Raw genomic sequence first — 15,898 nt, 5'->3', positions numbered from 1 at the left:
AGACTGAGATAGGGTCGATGGGTCCTCCTAGTTATAAACCTAGATTTAAGTTATCACAAAGACAAATTGTAGGTTAGACGGAAACGACTAGTAATAATGTAATAATTAAATAATAAAAATAATAAATAATAAATAATAAAAAAAGTTAATGCTAATATTAATATAAATATTAATTATATAATATAAATTTTATTGTATAATAATAAATATTAATGCTTTGTTTTGGCGGGATCAGTTTCCTGTAGTATATTATGAAGTACTATTAGACTCAACAATGTTATTCTTCAACATCACAACGCTCGATCTCATGTTGTAAAATCGGGGAAAACATACTTGGAAACATTAAAATGCGAGAAGGTACCCTAGCCGTCGTATTCTCCAGACCTTGCTCCTTCCAGAAAATGGGTTGATTCGTAAATAGCTTCATAAGCTACATCGTTCTTTCGAGATGGAATCCGCAAACTGCCTGAAAGTTGGGAAAAAGTAGTGGCTCTCGATCAACAATAGTTGTACCGATTTTTGACATACAAACCTAATATATAACAAACATATTGTTGAAAACTACAATTGCAATTGTTACCTATATTATTTAACAATTAATCTTTTGTAGGTTTCTATCTTTGCTTTGGCTCTACCCTGTAAACAAGTAATGGATAAACTGAATGAGTCTAAATTAATCTGTTATCGAATAATGTCGAATTTGGGGCCAGCTTCCAGAAGGTTGGATATAATGTACGAAAAATCAATACTTATGGCATTAGCTGAACAATTAAGTGCAGCTAGGCCTGTATTTACTGCTGCAAATGTATTCACCATCGATTATACTTTATTATATTCTATAATCGGATTTTCTGCAGCTTATTTGATAATTCTAATACAATATAGTTCTAAATTAGTTGATACTTAACTATAACATTAGCTATAATATGCTATAATAGTTTTCGAAAAAGTAATTTCGGTTCTTTTCATATTTTTCGAAGCGAATTTACTTATGTAAATTTCCAACACTGCTTTTGTAGATTTACTATCTTTCTGAGCGAAAAAGTGAAAAATCAATCAAGTGACACGCCAATTTTGAAGCCAACTTCACACCATTAAGAGATTTTTCAGTGGTCGGAACAAGATATTTAAAATCATACAAATATTATCACTTTGCTTCGCGTGTATGAGGACTTTGCAACCGTTTGTGAAGCTTTTTCGAGTTTTTATATGTCTTGGAAACACGCTACGCAAACATAGTCTGGCTTCATTGAATAAGTATTTTCAGAGATAGGTAACTTTAAACCCAACTATTAGGAAAAACCGAAATTGTTTTTTCACTAACTTCATATATATTAGTGTATGTAAAAGTAGTGCAAGTGCAGTTTTATAAATTGAAATAAATTAATGTAAATAAATTCAAGTAAAATGTCGATAGGATATTGCTTGCCTTCCATTGTATTACTAGTTACATACGTTTGGATATTAAGTAGTAGTTCATAAAATATTTTAATATGAATACCTATTGCTTAAATAATATGATAATCAATGTTATTTAATTAATTACCTTACTTATTTTAGGTATTAACTCTCTTTGGAATATTCAGTAGAGTTCATAAAAAGGCAAATAAGCAAACATATAATCTATAATGTATGTTTTCTATATTAGCAATAGCTAAAAATATTTTGTATCACTATTTAAAAACATGTAGATTTATCAATTGAGTGATGTGCTAACTTGTTTTTCAAATTTCTAATTTTAATTTTCTAATATTCTGGCCATACCATATCATGCTAAATACATTATAAATATGAAAAGAGGAACAAATCCTATAGGATTAGCAAATAGCACTTAGTATTCCGATACATAAAAAGGGGGATAAGAGAAAGTGTAATAGAAAGAAGAATAATAGAAACTATAATAATTATAGAGCATAGTTGTTATGCACGACCATGAGGATACGAGGATATATATATATATATATATATATATATATATATATATATATATATATATATATATATATATCTAATCTCTGTGTCAGTAGATTACTACCATTCTATATGATTAATTTTTTTAATCAATTTCTTAGAACTTCAACAATTTGCTTCTGGACACTTAGTATTATTTTATGATTTCCGTTATACTATATAACTATAATGATATATAACGATCTGCTGTACAAATTATAATCTAAATCCTTTTCTAGATACTATTAAACTTATTCTAAAGTCTATCCCAAATTATTATAAAGACTATTTTAACTCGTTTTTTTTTCATGTTAGACGTCCATCAAAATGAGGATATATGAAAAAATATAGAAATTCGTGTAAATCAGTAATAGGTAAGAAACTGTTAGAATCACAGAGCAGATTCTAATAGCGAAATATGCAAAAATCCAATAGAATGCAAGGCAATATTAAGATTAATATTTAGTATAAGACAAATACTGGAAAAGTTCCTAACACTAAAACGTTTATCGGTTTAGAAAAACCATTCGACAGAGTAATAACAGAAAGAAAAGAAATACTCTGGATTATATTAGAAGAAAGACATTAGCGATAAAATTCATAAGAATAATGCAAGAAATATACAGGATAAATACCAAAAGTGTCATTACAGAAAAGAGGAAATTAAAAACCAAGCAGGATTAAGACAAGGCGGAAGTTTAAGGCCAACCCAGTTTGTAATATTAGTGGATTAAATAATGAGGATATGTCAAATAGACAAATATTAGAAAATTTTAAGTATGAAAAAATAGCTACATTTAAATATTTGAATTTAAAAGTAATGGAAGTCAAGATGGAAATAAATGCCAGAACAAAAAAAGAATATGAAGCAATAGTAAAATAGAAGTGCACAAAGCAATTTACAGAGCAACCTTAACAATCGGTTGCGAGAAGTGGGTTTTGTCCAAGAGAGATAAAAATAAGATACATGCAAAATAGAAATGAGAGATTTACGGAGATTTCAGAAGAGTCAGAGATTTACGAGATGATTTATGTCATCATCTGATGGACAGGATGATAAGTAAAGGAAAGACATTAATATTGAATGAAGAGGAAGACTACTTACACAGCAGACAACTCATACAGTTCCTAGAGATACTTGTAGAGAATGGAGGACACAAGACATGTAAAGTGAACTGTTACAAGTTGTTATTGCACTTGACTAAAATTTTTTATGCTATATTCCATCTATAGACTTCATTTTACACCCTGAAATAATTATTTTAAAACCAACCCAACCAAAGAGAGGGCAGAGGCGTTTTTTAAAATAACTGTTAATAACCAAAGGAAAACTTTCAGCGTCACTTTTCTTTTGATTAAACCGTAAAACGTTTACGCTCATTTTTCTTCAAGGTTGCTTGTTGGAATGTAATTAGAGAGTCAGCAGATTTTCAATTTCGGATTATGAATATATGAATGGTATGAGATATATCTTTAATAATAATGGGCGTTTCTTCTTGTGAGAAATATTTAATGTTAGAGAATATTTAAATTCTAATCATATAGACTGGGGATCTGGACTAACCACAACTAAGGTAAATAATTTAGACGACCAGAAAGGAGCTTTAATTATCATTTCGCTGGTAAGACTACTGTACAATGTATTAATTCTAACTGCAAATATAATAAAAGTAAACTACAAAACAAAACTATTAATAATAAAAACACCTAAAAACACCTGTCTTGAAATGATAGAAAAACTTGAAGTCGAAAAATTTATTAGGTTTATATAAACATAAAATTTATTACACATAAAGTGTACACTGTACACAGGTGTAAACTGTGTAGTAATACTAGAAATAGCCAAAAACTAGAAATATTACTTATATAACACCATATTTAACAATAAATATAATATTAGAATTAACATAACAGATAAGAAATCCACTCTCTAATTATTAATTGCTGAAGAATTGAACAAACGAGTTCAACTAAATGTACCCCTCAAGACAACTGAACAATTAAATCTTGAAGCATAAAAATACGTAGTAGATATTCAACAAGCTGCTTAGAATAATACTCCAGAAATTAAGAGTTAATTATTATACTTACTTAAAAATAATTAATGAATTTATATCCATTAGAGCTATTAACATAGAAGTAGAATTATTAACTCTGGAGAGCAATAAAGAGGATTAAGTCCTATAAAAATTACCCCTCTTGCAATAGGAAACAGTGGATCATGACTCCAAAAGAAGATACGAAAATTATATAGTGATAACTTAAAATCCTAACACAAATAATAAATCTAAACCCAAAGAAAATACCCTAGCTCTTATCGTTTCGAATTGAATGACTTATAAGCCTATAATAGTATCTGTTTATTTAAAATTTAAAAGTTCATATTTATCAATTTAACTAAATGGTATCCTTTTTTTACAAAATTGTTACGAACTTAAATGAACTATTACATACAACCTTCACCATAGCTGCAGGTGATTCATTAAAAAACCTTGATTATTTTGTTTACACTGAAAATAATTGAAAAAGCCTTAAATTTGTTTTATTATTCCATTAAATTGTTTAAACTTAAATGATTTGTTACAATAAAATTAAAAGATAAAAATATTTTTGGAAATTTGTGAATAGATTTTTATATTCCTATCAGTGCTTTTTTCAAGTGTTTTTCATAGTTCTCTCAGTATATATTTTAAACAGCGTACTCGACAAATCTCCAGGCACTACTAAAATTAAACCGTTTTCTAACGGAAAATTCTGAAAGATGTGATGTGGCTTCCAGCTACTAAGTTTACGTTGTCGTAGTAAGTACTTGGAAAACTAATTCGCTTCTGCAACAGTCATTTCATATGAGCCCGGGCTACGTTCTTCATAGATTGGTTGTATTTTTTTGAAAACATTTTCAGTCATGCATAGATAATACATGCTTATAAGTAAACCCAAAACATTTTTACGCTGCCAACACACAAAAAATATATAAATTTAATAAATAAATTTTGTCTTATAGATATATTTTCAAAATGCTTCCCTCCTAAATTCAACTTTTAAACATTCATTAACTGACCAAAACTAGCCTACGTTTCACAATCGTAAACATATTGCATCGCAGGTTGAAGATTTCAGACTGTGTTCTGTGTGTTTTGTATTTGAGCAAGCGATGATAGAACAGGATAATAGTATGTCAGATGTGATATGTCTTTCTTTTAATTTTTGTTGGGCTTTCTACCTTTGAGGCTAACACTTCATTAAACTCATTCAGTCACTCATTTAGAACTATCAATAATTTCTTTACTCTCTTTTACGGCGGGATACTCTTCTTTCGGTATCCTTGTTCTGACGGACGCCCAGCCGGCATTCGGTTAACTTCGGCAATTTCCGCTGGATAATGCAATGTTGCCATTTACAAGCACTCGAGGGGTAGAATCCAATCAGCATAATCAACGCTGGAACTTTTATAACTATCTCCTTTGAATTATTATTGTTATGTATATATAGATAAATAAATTATCTTATTGTACTTATTGGCTCATTTTCTTTTATTTCTTATATTAAAAGATAATTGAAAAATTATAATTTTTATTGTATCTTATTGCATAATAAATGGTGTCACTTTGTAATGCAATGTTTATGAATTGATAAGTAAATTGTATTTTTTATCGCATGTATTATTTTTTCTATGATTTTCATAAATTGTTTTTGGTATTACTATTAATATAATATTAAATAGTCAATACTGCTTTACGGTGTGGAGCCAACGTTATATAAATAAGAAACAACAATACAAATATTTCAAAATTAATTTACAACTATTATATTTAACTACTAATTATAATAAGTTAAATTTACTAAGGATACTAGTCGAAATATTCGTTTTATGCTATTAAAATAATTTAAATATTGATGATATAACATAATTCATTTTGATATTTGCAAAATTTCTACTCTTGATTAAAATTAGTACCTAAAGTATTAACTTAATTAGAATGTAAATATATTCATAAAAAATGCATATAGAATAAGTTAAAATATTATTCAGTTTGTAAACCAAAATAATTAAATATTTTGCAAGTGAAATATAATTTAAATTATGTGAACCACCTATATGGATGAATTAAATATGATGTCCCGCTCTTAACCTTTAACAAGGTGAAATGCAATTATCTTATTTTATAACCAAGGTATAACAGCGCAATTGCTTTAATATATCATCGAACTGAAATATAAACCTTGACTTATATGATAATACTGTTTTAGATATCCAAAAAACAATACCTACTTGATGATGTCATTTTGACATAATCTATCAATTATTATAGAGAATTTAGAACTGACTTGGTCAATAAATAATTTAAAATAATTAACTAAGTCAATAATTTAACGAATATTTCAGTCCATTTTAGAATAATTGACATTTATAAATGACATCTTACATTAGATATGCTTAGTAAAATCTTAATTTACAAATTAATTTATTACTACATTTCATTTGTACTTGGATTAATTCACACGCAAGACGAATGCGAGAAAATACATCAATATGTATTCCTCAATAATAAAATTATAATAACTTACAGCTATAGTTTACACTACAGGTATACGCCTTATATAAGTTAGTGTGGTTTGGTTCGCTTCATTCTCCTGATATCCTGCGCGCTGTACAGCAGTTGTATTGCTTACACGTTAGTTTGATTTAGTAATCTTCTTTCGTGTTTCAAGGTGAAATCTTGGATAACTTCGCAAATCCATATGATTTCCAGGTCATCGTGTATTTCTTCGTTGTTTACATAGCGACAGGCATTGGTAATTAATCCTAGGATCTTTGTTTTGGCTGCAGTGGATTTTTAGTTGGTTTAATGTCTTAATGCAATCCCGTATTTCCACCCCATAAGTCCAAATTGGCTTTATGATTGACTAATAAACTAATCTCTTTTATTTTAGACCAAGTTAAGAGTATTTTCCGATTAACCAGTACAGTTGCTTGACTTTAAGTATAATCTGCTCTGCTTTTTGTCTAGTAACAAGAAATATTTTCTGGTGACTACTGTGGTTATAAAAATACGATTGATCTTCTTCGCTTCATTTTGTTTTTTTCAACACAACTTTTTGCATGGAAGATTCCGATTCCGAAGATTCCGTCCTGGTCACAGCATCTGCTCTGTAGTAAATTAAATTGTTTCGAATTGTGTTACATCCAGATTTTTGCCCATATATATTGATCTGTATGACTTCTGAATCATTTCACACTTGAAGAAAACATTATAATCATTATTATTTTGATTGTTTTGAGTGTTTATTGCTCGACTAATATGCTGCTCTTGGTGCCGCTAAACATTTATTCTAACATTCAAAACATTCTTCACCAAATATTTATAATTGGAGGATTATTGGTATAAGTATATTGAAGTTAAGGATAATTATATTGAAAAATAATGTGATTTACAACTATACATTCGTAGTCATATAATTTCCACAAATTTTATAAATAATAGGTCACAGTGGACATAATTAATTAATATTGCGGAACATAATATATTGATAAATAGAAAACGTTTTCATTCTTAATTGTATAGAATTTTTTTTTACAATAATAAATAAAATCATATTGCTTTAAAATATTACCACTAAGAATGAAAGAACCGACAACAAAATGAATATATGTTATAGCGCGTGATTGCTACGGCACTGTGACTGTGAATTTGAGGAAATTGTTAAGACTGATGAAAGACATTAAGAAGAGCTATGGGTTCATAAAAATGTCAATTTTCTCGGCGTTCAACCAGTAGCTTTGTTATTTTCATAAAATAAAGCAGTATTTTAAAGTAAATTAAAAGTTTTCGACTGGAATTAAATTAATTATCTAGAAAAGAAATAAGGTTGATGTTAGATTGGAAGTTGTTCCTCAGTTACTCGAAGAGTGTCTTGGTATATTTGAATATAGTTCGGGAAAAGTCTCACAACTGAAACTGTAATGTCGTAAAAGGTGAATTGAAGATGCTCAAAGACTGATAGCCATACGTTATTTTAGTTAGAAAACGGTAATGTTTTGAAATATATTCATAGTAAGTGAATTTCCGACAAAAGTATAACAGTGTAATGCATAGTCTAAGGGAATTTGGACGAGGCCGAAACGAGGACAAGTCTCACTGAATAGTGCAACGGATGGGACATCTAAAAAGAGATGTCGAGATATGTGTTTGGGTTGTTTTGTAATGGATAAAAATCGCCAGTGTCATTTTGTATTGCCGCTCAACAGTTGCCTCTTCTCTCCATAAAATAAAGCGGCATTTTAAAGTAAATTAAAAGTATTTAACTTTTCACATTTTATAATTTATGTGGTCTATCCAATAAAACGACCAATGCATGTCATCGAAATTTATGGCGTTAGAACGTTGCGGCATTAACACAGAATTTTGGTTTACAAAGTTTGCTGGTTTATAACCTCTAATTAATATCACTAATGTTCTGAGGAATTTTGTAAACATTTAACAACAGCATCGACCAGTACCAGCACAAATCGAATTTTATAGGCTGATTACATGTCCGGACGCATCAGACAGCATTCTATCTTTTTTTAATAGGGTACCTTAACTAATAAAATGAGAAAGAACAATCAGCTTTGAATTTAAAACAAATTTTACATTATTTACAAATTGCATTTTGCAGTATATTAGACGTCATCTATGATGCGTACGACTGTTGCGGTTCTTGCTTACTACGTTCAATAAGTCGTCTTTTCCTTCTTTATAATAATATAGTTTAGTGTAAGTGCATTAAAAGATTAAAAAATTAAATCAACTATATATATATATATATATATATATATATATATATATATATATATATATATATATATATATATATATATATATATATATATATATATATATATATATATATATATATATATATATATATATATATTTATATATGTATATGTATACTGCATAGATACCTTCTTGGATGAGAAAGAACATGAGGTGAGAGGTATCCAGCGTATATTATCTATAAAATTCACCCTTATAATAAAGACTATTCTAACTATCTGCGTCAAATATCGATATATTTGGCAATCAGTGGATCTTAGTAGACCTGGAATGTCGATAGCAAATCTACCTTTACGTATAATAGTTTACTCTTGCCGGCTTGGTTGGTCCAGTGGTCATGGTAACAAGATGATACACCTAATCGCGTGTTTGAATCCTGCTGGAGCATAATCGTAAATCTATGTTTGTGATTGTTCAAAATCCAAGAGTGCAAAATCCGACTAGGAAAATGATCCCAGTGACGCCAGTAACCCAGCAACTAGGTTGGGTATGACCAAAATTGACATCTCCTGAAATGAGTTTTAAGTTGGTCACTTACCAGTAGATTTAATGATGAGGACTGTAGTTCGGAGCACACATTAAGCAGTAGACAGTCCAGATAAATCCTAGTTGGCAAAAAAGAAAATTTAACGAAAAAATAGTTTACTGTTCGTATATAATTAATTAACACTGCTATGTAGAACATTAATGTATTATTAAATAAAAAGTTTTCTTTGTTAGTAATATTTATATAATAGAATAAAATTTAAAATAGTTTATTTCTCTACAGCGTATAAATTCCGATTCCCTCAAAGTATCCACTAAGATAGAAATAGCTAATAATAGAATGCATATAGCATACTGTTTCTTTTAATTGATATTAACTTAAATGAATGCAGATGCTTCACTAATAATTACTGAAACCAGTAAAGCAATCATACCATTAAACGATATGGAAGACTTTATTTCCTATTACCATACTAAATAACGTATTTTGCGCGACATTCCAAAAGGTTCTACCCCAGCTATATCATTTCCTTCTTATATCTCTCTTTCTCTGGCGAGTACGGGCGATTTGAGGCCATGCTGTGTATAAACGACTGCAACTTGGGCTCGGCCTTTCAGTTAAAGTTTAGTAGTGTTGGGAGTACCTGTCGGATCTGGGTACTTCGAACAGACTAAATTCACGAGAGGCTTTTTGTCTCGTTCACGTCGAAAAGTATGATCAGCGGACAGTTAAAGAAAGTGTCCTCGCACGAGTTCTGTGGCATTCCGTGGTAAAAAAAAACTATTTTCGGTGCGTACTTAACAGTTGTTCTAATCGGTGGGATTAAACCAGGATATGAACCGGTGGAATAACAACTTTTATTACATGTAACAGAAGGTAAAACTATTTTATGTAATATTTCGGTAGACAATGGAGCAAGGTTTTTATTTAACATTTTACGTTACGTAAATTTATATTGAATTGCGAACTATAAAGCACCGGTAATTTTTTCTATTATGTTATAACTGTTATGTATATGTGAAAGTGCTTGGCACAATGAAAAAGATGTTGGTATACCGAAATATGTTTGTCCCAATTCCAACCTCAACGCACATTCTTTGATTTTACCATTCACGCTTTTTTTGGAGAAACATATTTCAGAATGGTTTACTAGAATCATATTTTTATATTTCAATATAAGGTTTGTTTACAATATGAACAAAGAACTTATAGACCAAAGAAATAATTCGTCCTTCAAAATTGTTTTTCGAATAAAAGTGATGTTGTTTTTATGAAATTTATTGAGAATATACTATATCTATAACGTTTATTGAAACAGAAACTGATTTAAACTTAGAGATTCTTATTTCTAGATATTTCACTAATTATATTTCATAGGTAGAGATAAACATATCGTCTTCGTCCAAAGAACCAGTGCCGTAGCAGTTGTGCGATATAACATCTACTTCATAAAGAAACGACTAAAGGTGCCTATGTGGTTGTTGTTCCGTCTAAACACCTTTATAATTTTAGTAAAGTTATTTGTAAGTATACTTTGTTTGACAGTTTGTCTTTGATGATCTTCTAAATTGCACTGGTTTTAACCATGATTGCAAATTTCCAAAATACAGCCTATATGGAATCTCTAACTTTTGATGTCCCCCAATACCAACACCCTACGACTCAACAACTAGCTACTACTGTCCAAATTCTAATAGATTATATTAGTTCCCAGCAACTTCAGTTCGATCTTAGTGGCCTTATATATTGAACTGCGATGCTTGTACTAGGATTAACAGTCTAGAGGTGTTTTTTAATAGTTTATGTCTAGGGACTATGAACATTGTCTTCTCTACTTTTAGAGACTTTAGAGTTTGAACTGCGATATATTTGAGTAGTTTGAATAACGGTGGAACAATTGCTCATTCAACATAAACCTTCTTTTATCACTAAACTGTTATCATAAGAAGTATTGACTGCGGTTAATTGAATGAATGTAAAACAAATCCGCCTAAAAGAAATCTTATATTGCGATATAACATTTATTATTCTTAACATGCGATTCATTAACATATATATATTCTCGCTTATCACTCCCACAGTCTATCATAACATGCGATATAACATTTATGTTATTAGAGATTACTTGGGTTATTTAATGATTGCAATTAGTATATTTAGCGGATTTCTAAACAATATAAAATCACGAGTTTAATATGAAATACTTATTGCGAAGCTGCTGAAGAGCATTCAGGAATTAAGCTAAAATCAAAAATAATTGGCATTTTGTTTTTGTTATTAAAGGATACTTAGGACTTTAAACCATATGTATGTCATTTTTTATATTCTTATAAAATTATTATATTTTCTTTATGCTCAAGCGAATGCCTTGGATTTGTTAGTGACCGGACTTACAAATTAAGACTGCTGTGTGCTGCAAACAACACACTTTCATCACTAATTGGTTCTGATCACCACACAGACATTTTAGAATTAGCAATTCGAACACCACTGAGTCGGTAAGCAACAGACCCACAAACGTTGTCAAAAGCTTGACTGAGTAACGTTTCCATTTTTATGAAGATATTAAAAAATTACGTAGCTTCAAAGATGTGTGATGCGAATTCTTCTCTATTAAATTCAAATGTTAGAGCTAGCGATGGACAATTCTTTGAAAAAAAGTACTTCCCGTGCCAAAGCCTTGAATTTACACAAAAAACTTCTAAAAATCATTAATGTGTTTATGCATGCATGCTTGTTAAAATAATTGTTAAATAAGTATAATATAACAAAAAATTTAATATTAACAGTTACGTACAACCTTCAATATATCCGTAGGTGATTTATATTAGAATCTTTCAATTGCTTTGAATATAATGAAAAATGAAAAAAACTACTTTTTCATTTAATTTAATTATAATCAAAAAAATATTTTATAGAATATGTTTTTTCTAGAAATGTGAAGTTGTAATAAAATCAAATGTTTTGTATTGTATTGTATTATATTATATTATTAAATTATTATATATTAATTTTAAAATATAGGACTTTTCAAGAAAATATTTCTCATGAGTGTGAAAAGTTTAGTGTTAATTGGAGCGTGAAAAACTTAATAACAGAATGTCTTCACTCGCCTACTGGAAGACCAAACTATTTGCAATGTAAATGTTTCCATCCAACACCCTGAAATAGATTTACCCTCTTCACCCTATACGCTGCAGTGAGTCTTCCACAGTAGAGGTTCCTATGACCAATTCCATGACAGTTCCTGTTAAGCTAAGTGTAAGCTGTCTTCCTTTTAAGCTTTACGGTAAGTACGGCTCCAATTTTATGTGGGTTTGAAAGGAAGAACGCTCTCATACTTGAGTTGAGATGTTCTTGATGAAAGTAAATACTTCCAAATAGAGAATCTTCCCAATCCCACGGAATAACTCGTGTTTTTTTATTATTATTTATTTTTATTATATTTATTTTTTATTATTATTTATAACACTGTCCTTAACAATAAAACATAGCCTAACAGTCTGTTCTTCAACCATAGCTGGGCCGAAATGTAGATATTTCGCCTTCTCCTTTAACATTGATAACATACCTTCTTGGTTGGTAGTTTGTAAGGCTCCAATCTAATCCCAATTACCTGGCGTGCATTTTTATCTCTTCTGCACATGTCTCTCCACTACTTTTCATATTGATACTCGTAATTATGCAAATAGTCTTTAAAAGAGAAGTCTCTTAAAATGTAAGAGTCCTCTAAGATCCTAAAGCCCTTCAAAAATTTTCTTAACGCGAATTCTACGTGTTTCTCTCCGAGATCGCATTTGAAATGAAATCATTCTTTTAAAATTCGTAGTTTAATCATGTATATCGAGCAAAGAACGAAAACATTTCATTAAGATATTTCTTAGGCGAAATCGACCTTTTGGATGAAGATACAGTGAGCAACTCTTACGTTTCTAAAAGATCAACGCCATAGAAGGCAATATAAGAAATATGAGACTAATATTGGCTAAAATGATAACGATTGCAGCCGATCGTCAACTGTGGTAATATTTGATGAAGAATATCCTGCTTCACCAACGACCATTTCCGAGCACTAGCTATGAATTAGTTATAATTATGACAATTTTTGTATTGTATTTATGCCTTTTATATTTTATCGATAATTTAATTTTCGATTCGATTTTGATCTGCCCTAATATTTTAAATATAATATATTATATCTATAGATCTATATCTTGTTTACTGTTATTTATTCACCTTTCATTCAGAATGCGTTCTTTTGCCGAATTACCTGTACCCAATTTACTTGTAATATTTATATATATATATATATATATATATATATATATATATATATATATATATATATATACTTTTAACTAGTTTAGTATGTTATACTAACTGTATTCTGTTTATCTGTTACTAAGTTGGCAGTTTATATTTTATAAAATATTTGTAGTAAATGAATAAATAGTTTCGTTTCAAAAGTTTCGTTAATGTTATGTATAAACATCAGTGATCAAACAAAAACTAAATTTAGTTATAAAATTGCCAGTATAATTAGGAATATTTATGATATCTATGCTAATATTCATGAATATTAACAGAGTTACTTCAACTATATGTTAGTGAACTAAGCCCGGAAGCAGAAGATTATTGATCATGGAAACCAACTAGCAGATTCATACTACCATTTATTCTAATGTCGCCTATTAAAAATTATCAAAAAGAAATGGCTAAATTATCCACATAACATCTAGCCAATATATTTAAACCTAACGATACATTCTACGATAGATACGAAAAGGTTTTTCTGGTGGAAGTTAACACGAAAATTGATAACAACCTCAGTCTTAAAAAGTCTTCTTGAATTAATGATATTTCATCAGGATTATACTGGAAACAACCACAAAGAAACACAATCATCATGACATATATATTGAATGCTTATCTAATTTTAAGGCGGTATGCATAATTATACTTAAATATCCTAAGAAACCAGTAGCATAAGTTGGGTCTTACAGGCCTATCTTGGTACTAGCTGTGCTTTTTCAATTATTTGAAAAACTAGTACTAAAACGTGTTAAATTATTTAATAAAAATACCAGATTTCCAGTTTGGATTTAGAAATCGCAACTTAACAATCGATCAAGTGGATAGAGTAAATAATAAAGCGGTTATTGAAATGGGGTTTAAAAAAAAAAGAAATAGTACCCTGCACAATTCCTGGATTTCCCACAGACCTTTGACTAGGCATTTGGTCTAATCTACTATTTATAGAAAATTATATCATATTTATAGAAAATTTAGAATTTCACATGTATTCTCAACGATGTAAATCTATTTCCAAACCTATATACAATGTTGATATCAACAATAAAAAAGGAACAGTACCTGCAATATTTGCCGACCACATCATGACATTTGACATTATGGCAAAATACATATATCTCTCCAGATCTGGTCTAGGAGATAATCTTAATAGCTCGATGTGTATCTATATTAGTTTTGAGTCTGAAAAGGAACAAATATATAATTATATCAATTGAGGGAAGAAATTGGAGACATCAGGGTAAAAAAAAGCTGAGCAGATAGGACTGAAAAACAAATGTACAGTTTAGTCAGAAGGACTAAACTCCAACTCGGGACTTCAACCTTGACCAAAGATCAAATATATTGATTTATAAGTCTGTAATAAAGTCTATTGGGATTTGGGGTGAGGTTGCGCTGCCAAAACAACAAAGTTCCTGCGTATCGCTACGTAACCAATGAAGAACTGCAAGATTACTTCAAAATCCAGTGGAACTGAGATATTATTCAAGATATCACCGTAAAATATGAAATAAAGTTATTAAGTAACATCAACGTAGAATCATTATAGCCTGGATAACGCCAAGAATTCAGAAGATTGAGCCAATCCAACCATACGAACTTTATATATAGTATTTTTTTTTATTACTCTTCGTGAGTCCACAATCTGCCCTATTGGCAATAAGTATTTCTTCTGTTTATATTATATATACATGGCATGTAGAAAATCACTTCATTAAGCAATCTTCTGTATAAAATATTAACTTAATTAATTAGACTTATTCTAATGCTTATTCTAAACTCTACATATGTCCAGTAATCAGATCAGGTGGTGTTAAACGTTTTAGTCTACGCACTTCACTATCACGTCGCATATTTAGCTGATTAGCGAGTACATTGGGATGCACTGACACTCTTTCGAAGTACTTCACACAAACACGTTGGATTACACTCGTTATAGGTTCTAGAGGAATATCGCGTTGTATCACTTTATTTGAAATATAGTACGGAGCATCAACAATGGCACGCAACACCTTATTTTGGAACCGTTGAATGATGGATATATTAGATTTGCTAGCGGTACCCCATAGTTGAATTCCATATGTCCAAATGGGCTTGAGTATAGACTCATACAGCAATACCTTGTTATCTAATGATAACTTGGATTTGCGCCCAATGAGCCAATACATTTGATATAATTTTAGTCCTAGTTGTTTCCGTTTAGAGAGTATGTGCTTCTTCGAGGTTAGGCGTCGATCTAAATGCATACCAAGATATTTAACATGCTCTGCTTGGGGGAGTTGACGATGATTGATATTTACTGGTGGACATGTTCTTCTACGCAGGGTAA

The 15,898-nt window shown here is 29.9% G+C and overlaps 1 protein-coding gene across 2 annotated transcripts in view; it reads left to right on the top strand.

The window, feature by feature from the left end:
* The first annotated feature begins 10,000 nt into the window (after positions 1-10,000).
* LOC143193470 (uncharacterized) overlaps positions 10,001-15,898 on the top strand; it is a 187,173-nt gene continuing 181,275 nt past the window's right edge. For both annotated transcript variants that reach the window (XM_076399692.1, XM_076399691.1), the window contains exon 1: positions 10,001-10,134. The gene's annotated coding sequence lies outside the window, so the exon portion shown is untranslated. The remainder of the gene's footprint in view (positions 10,135-15,898) is intronic.

Source organism: Rhynchophorus ferrugineus, unplaced genomic scaffold, assembly GCF_030347505.1.
Source record: "Rhynchophorus ferrugineus isolate W39M unplaced genomic scaffold, kcgeb_rfMv2 rfM3, whole genome shotgun sequence".
Classification (NCBI taxonomy): domain Eukaryota; kingdom Metazoa; phylum Arthropoda; class Insecta; order Coleoptera; family Curculionidae; genus Rhynchophorus; species Rhynchophorus ferrugineus.
Note: the sequence above shows the minus strand (reverse complement) of the source record. Positions and strands in the feature narration are given on the sequence as shown.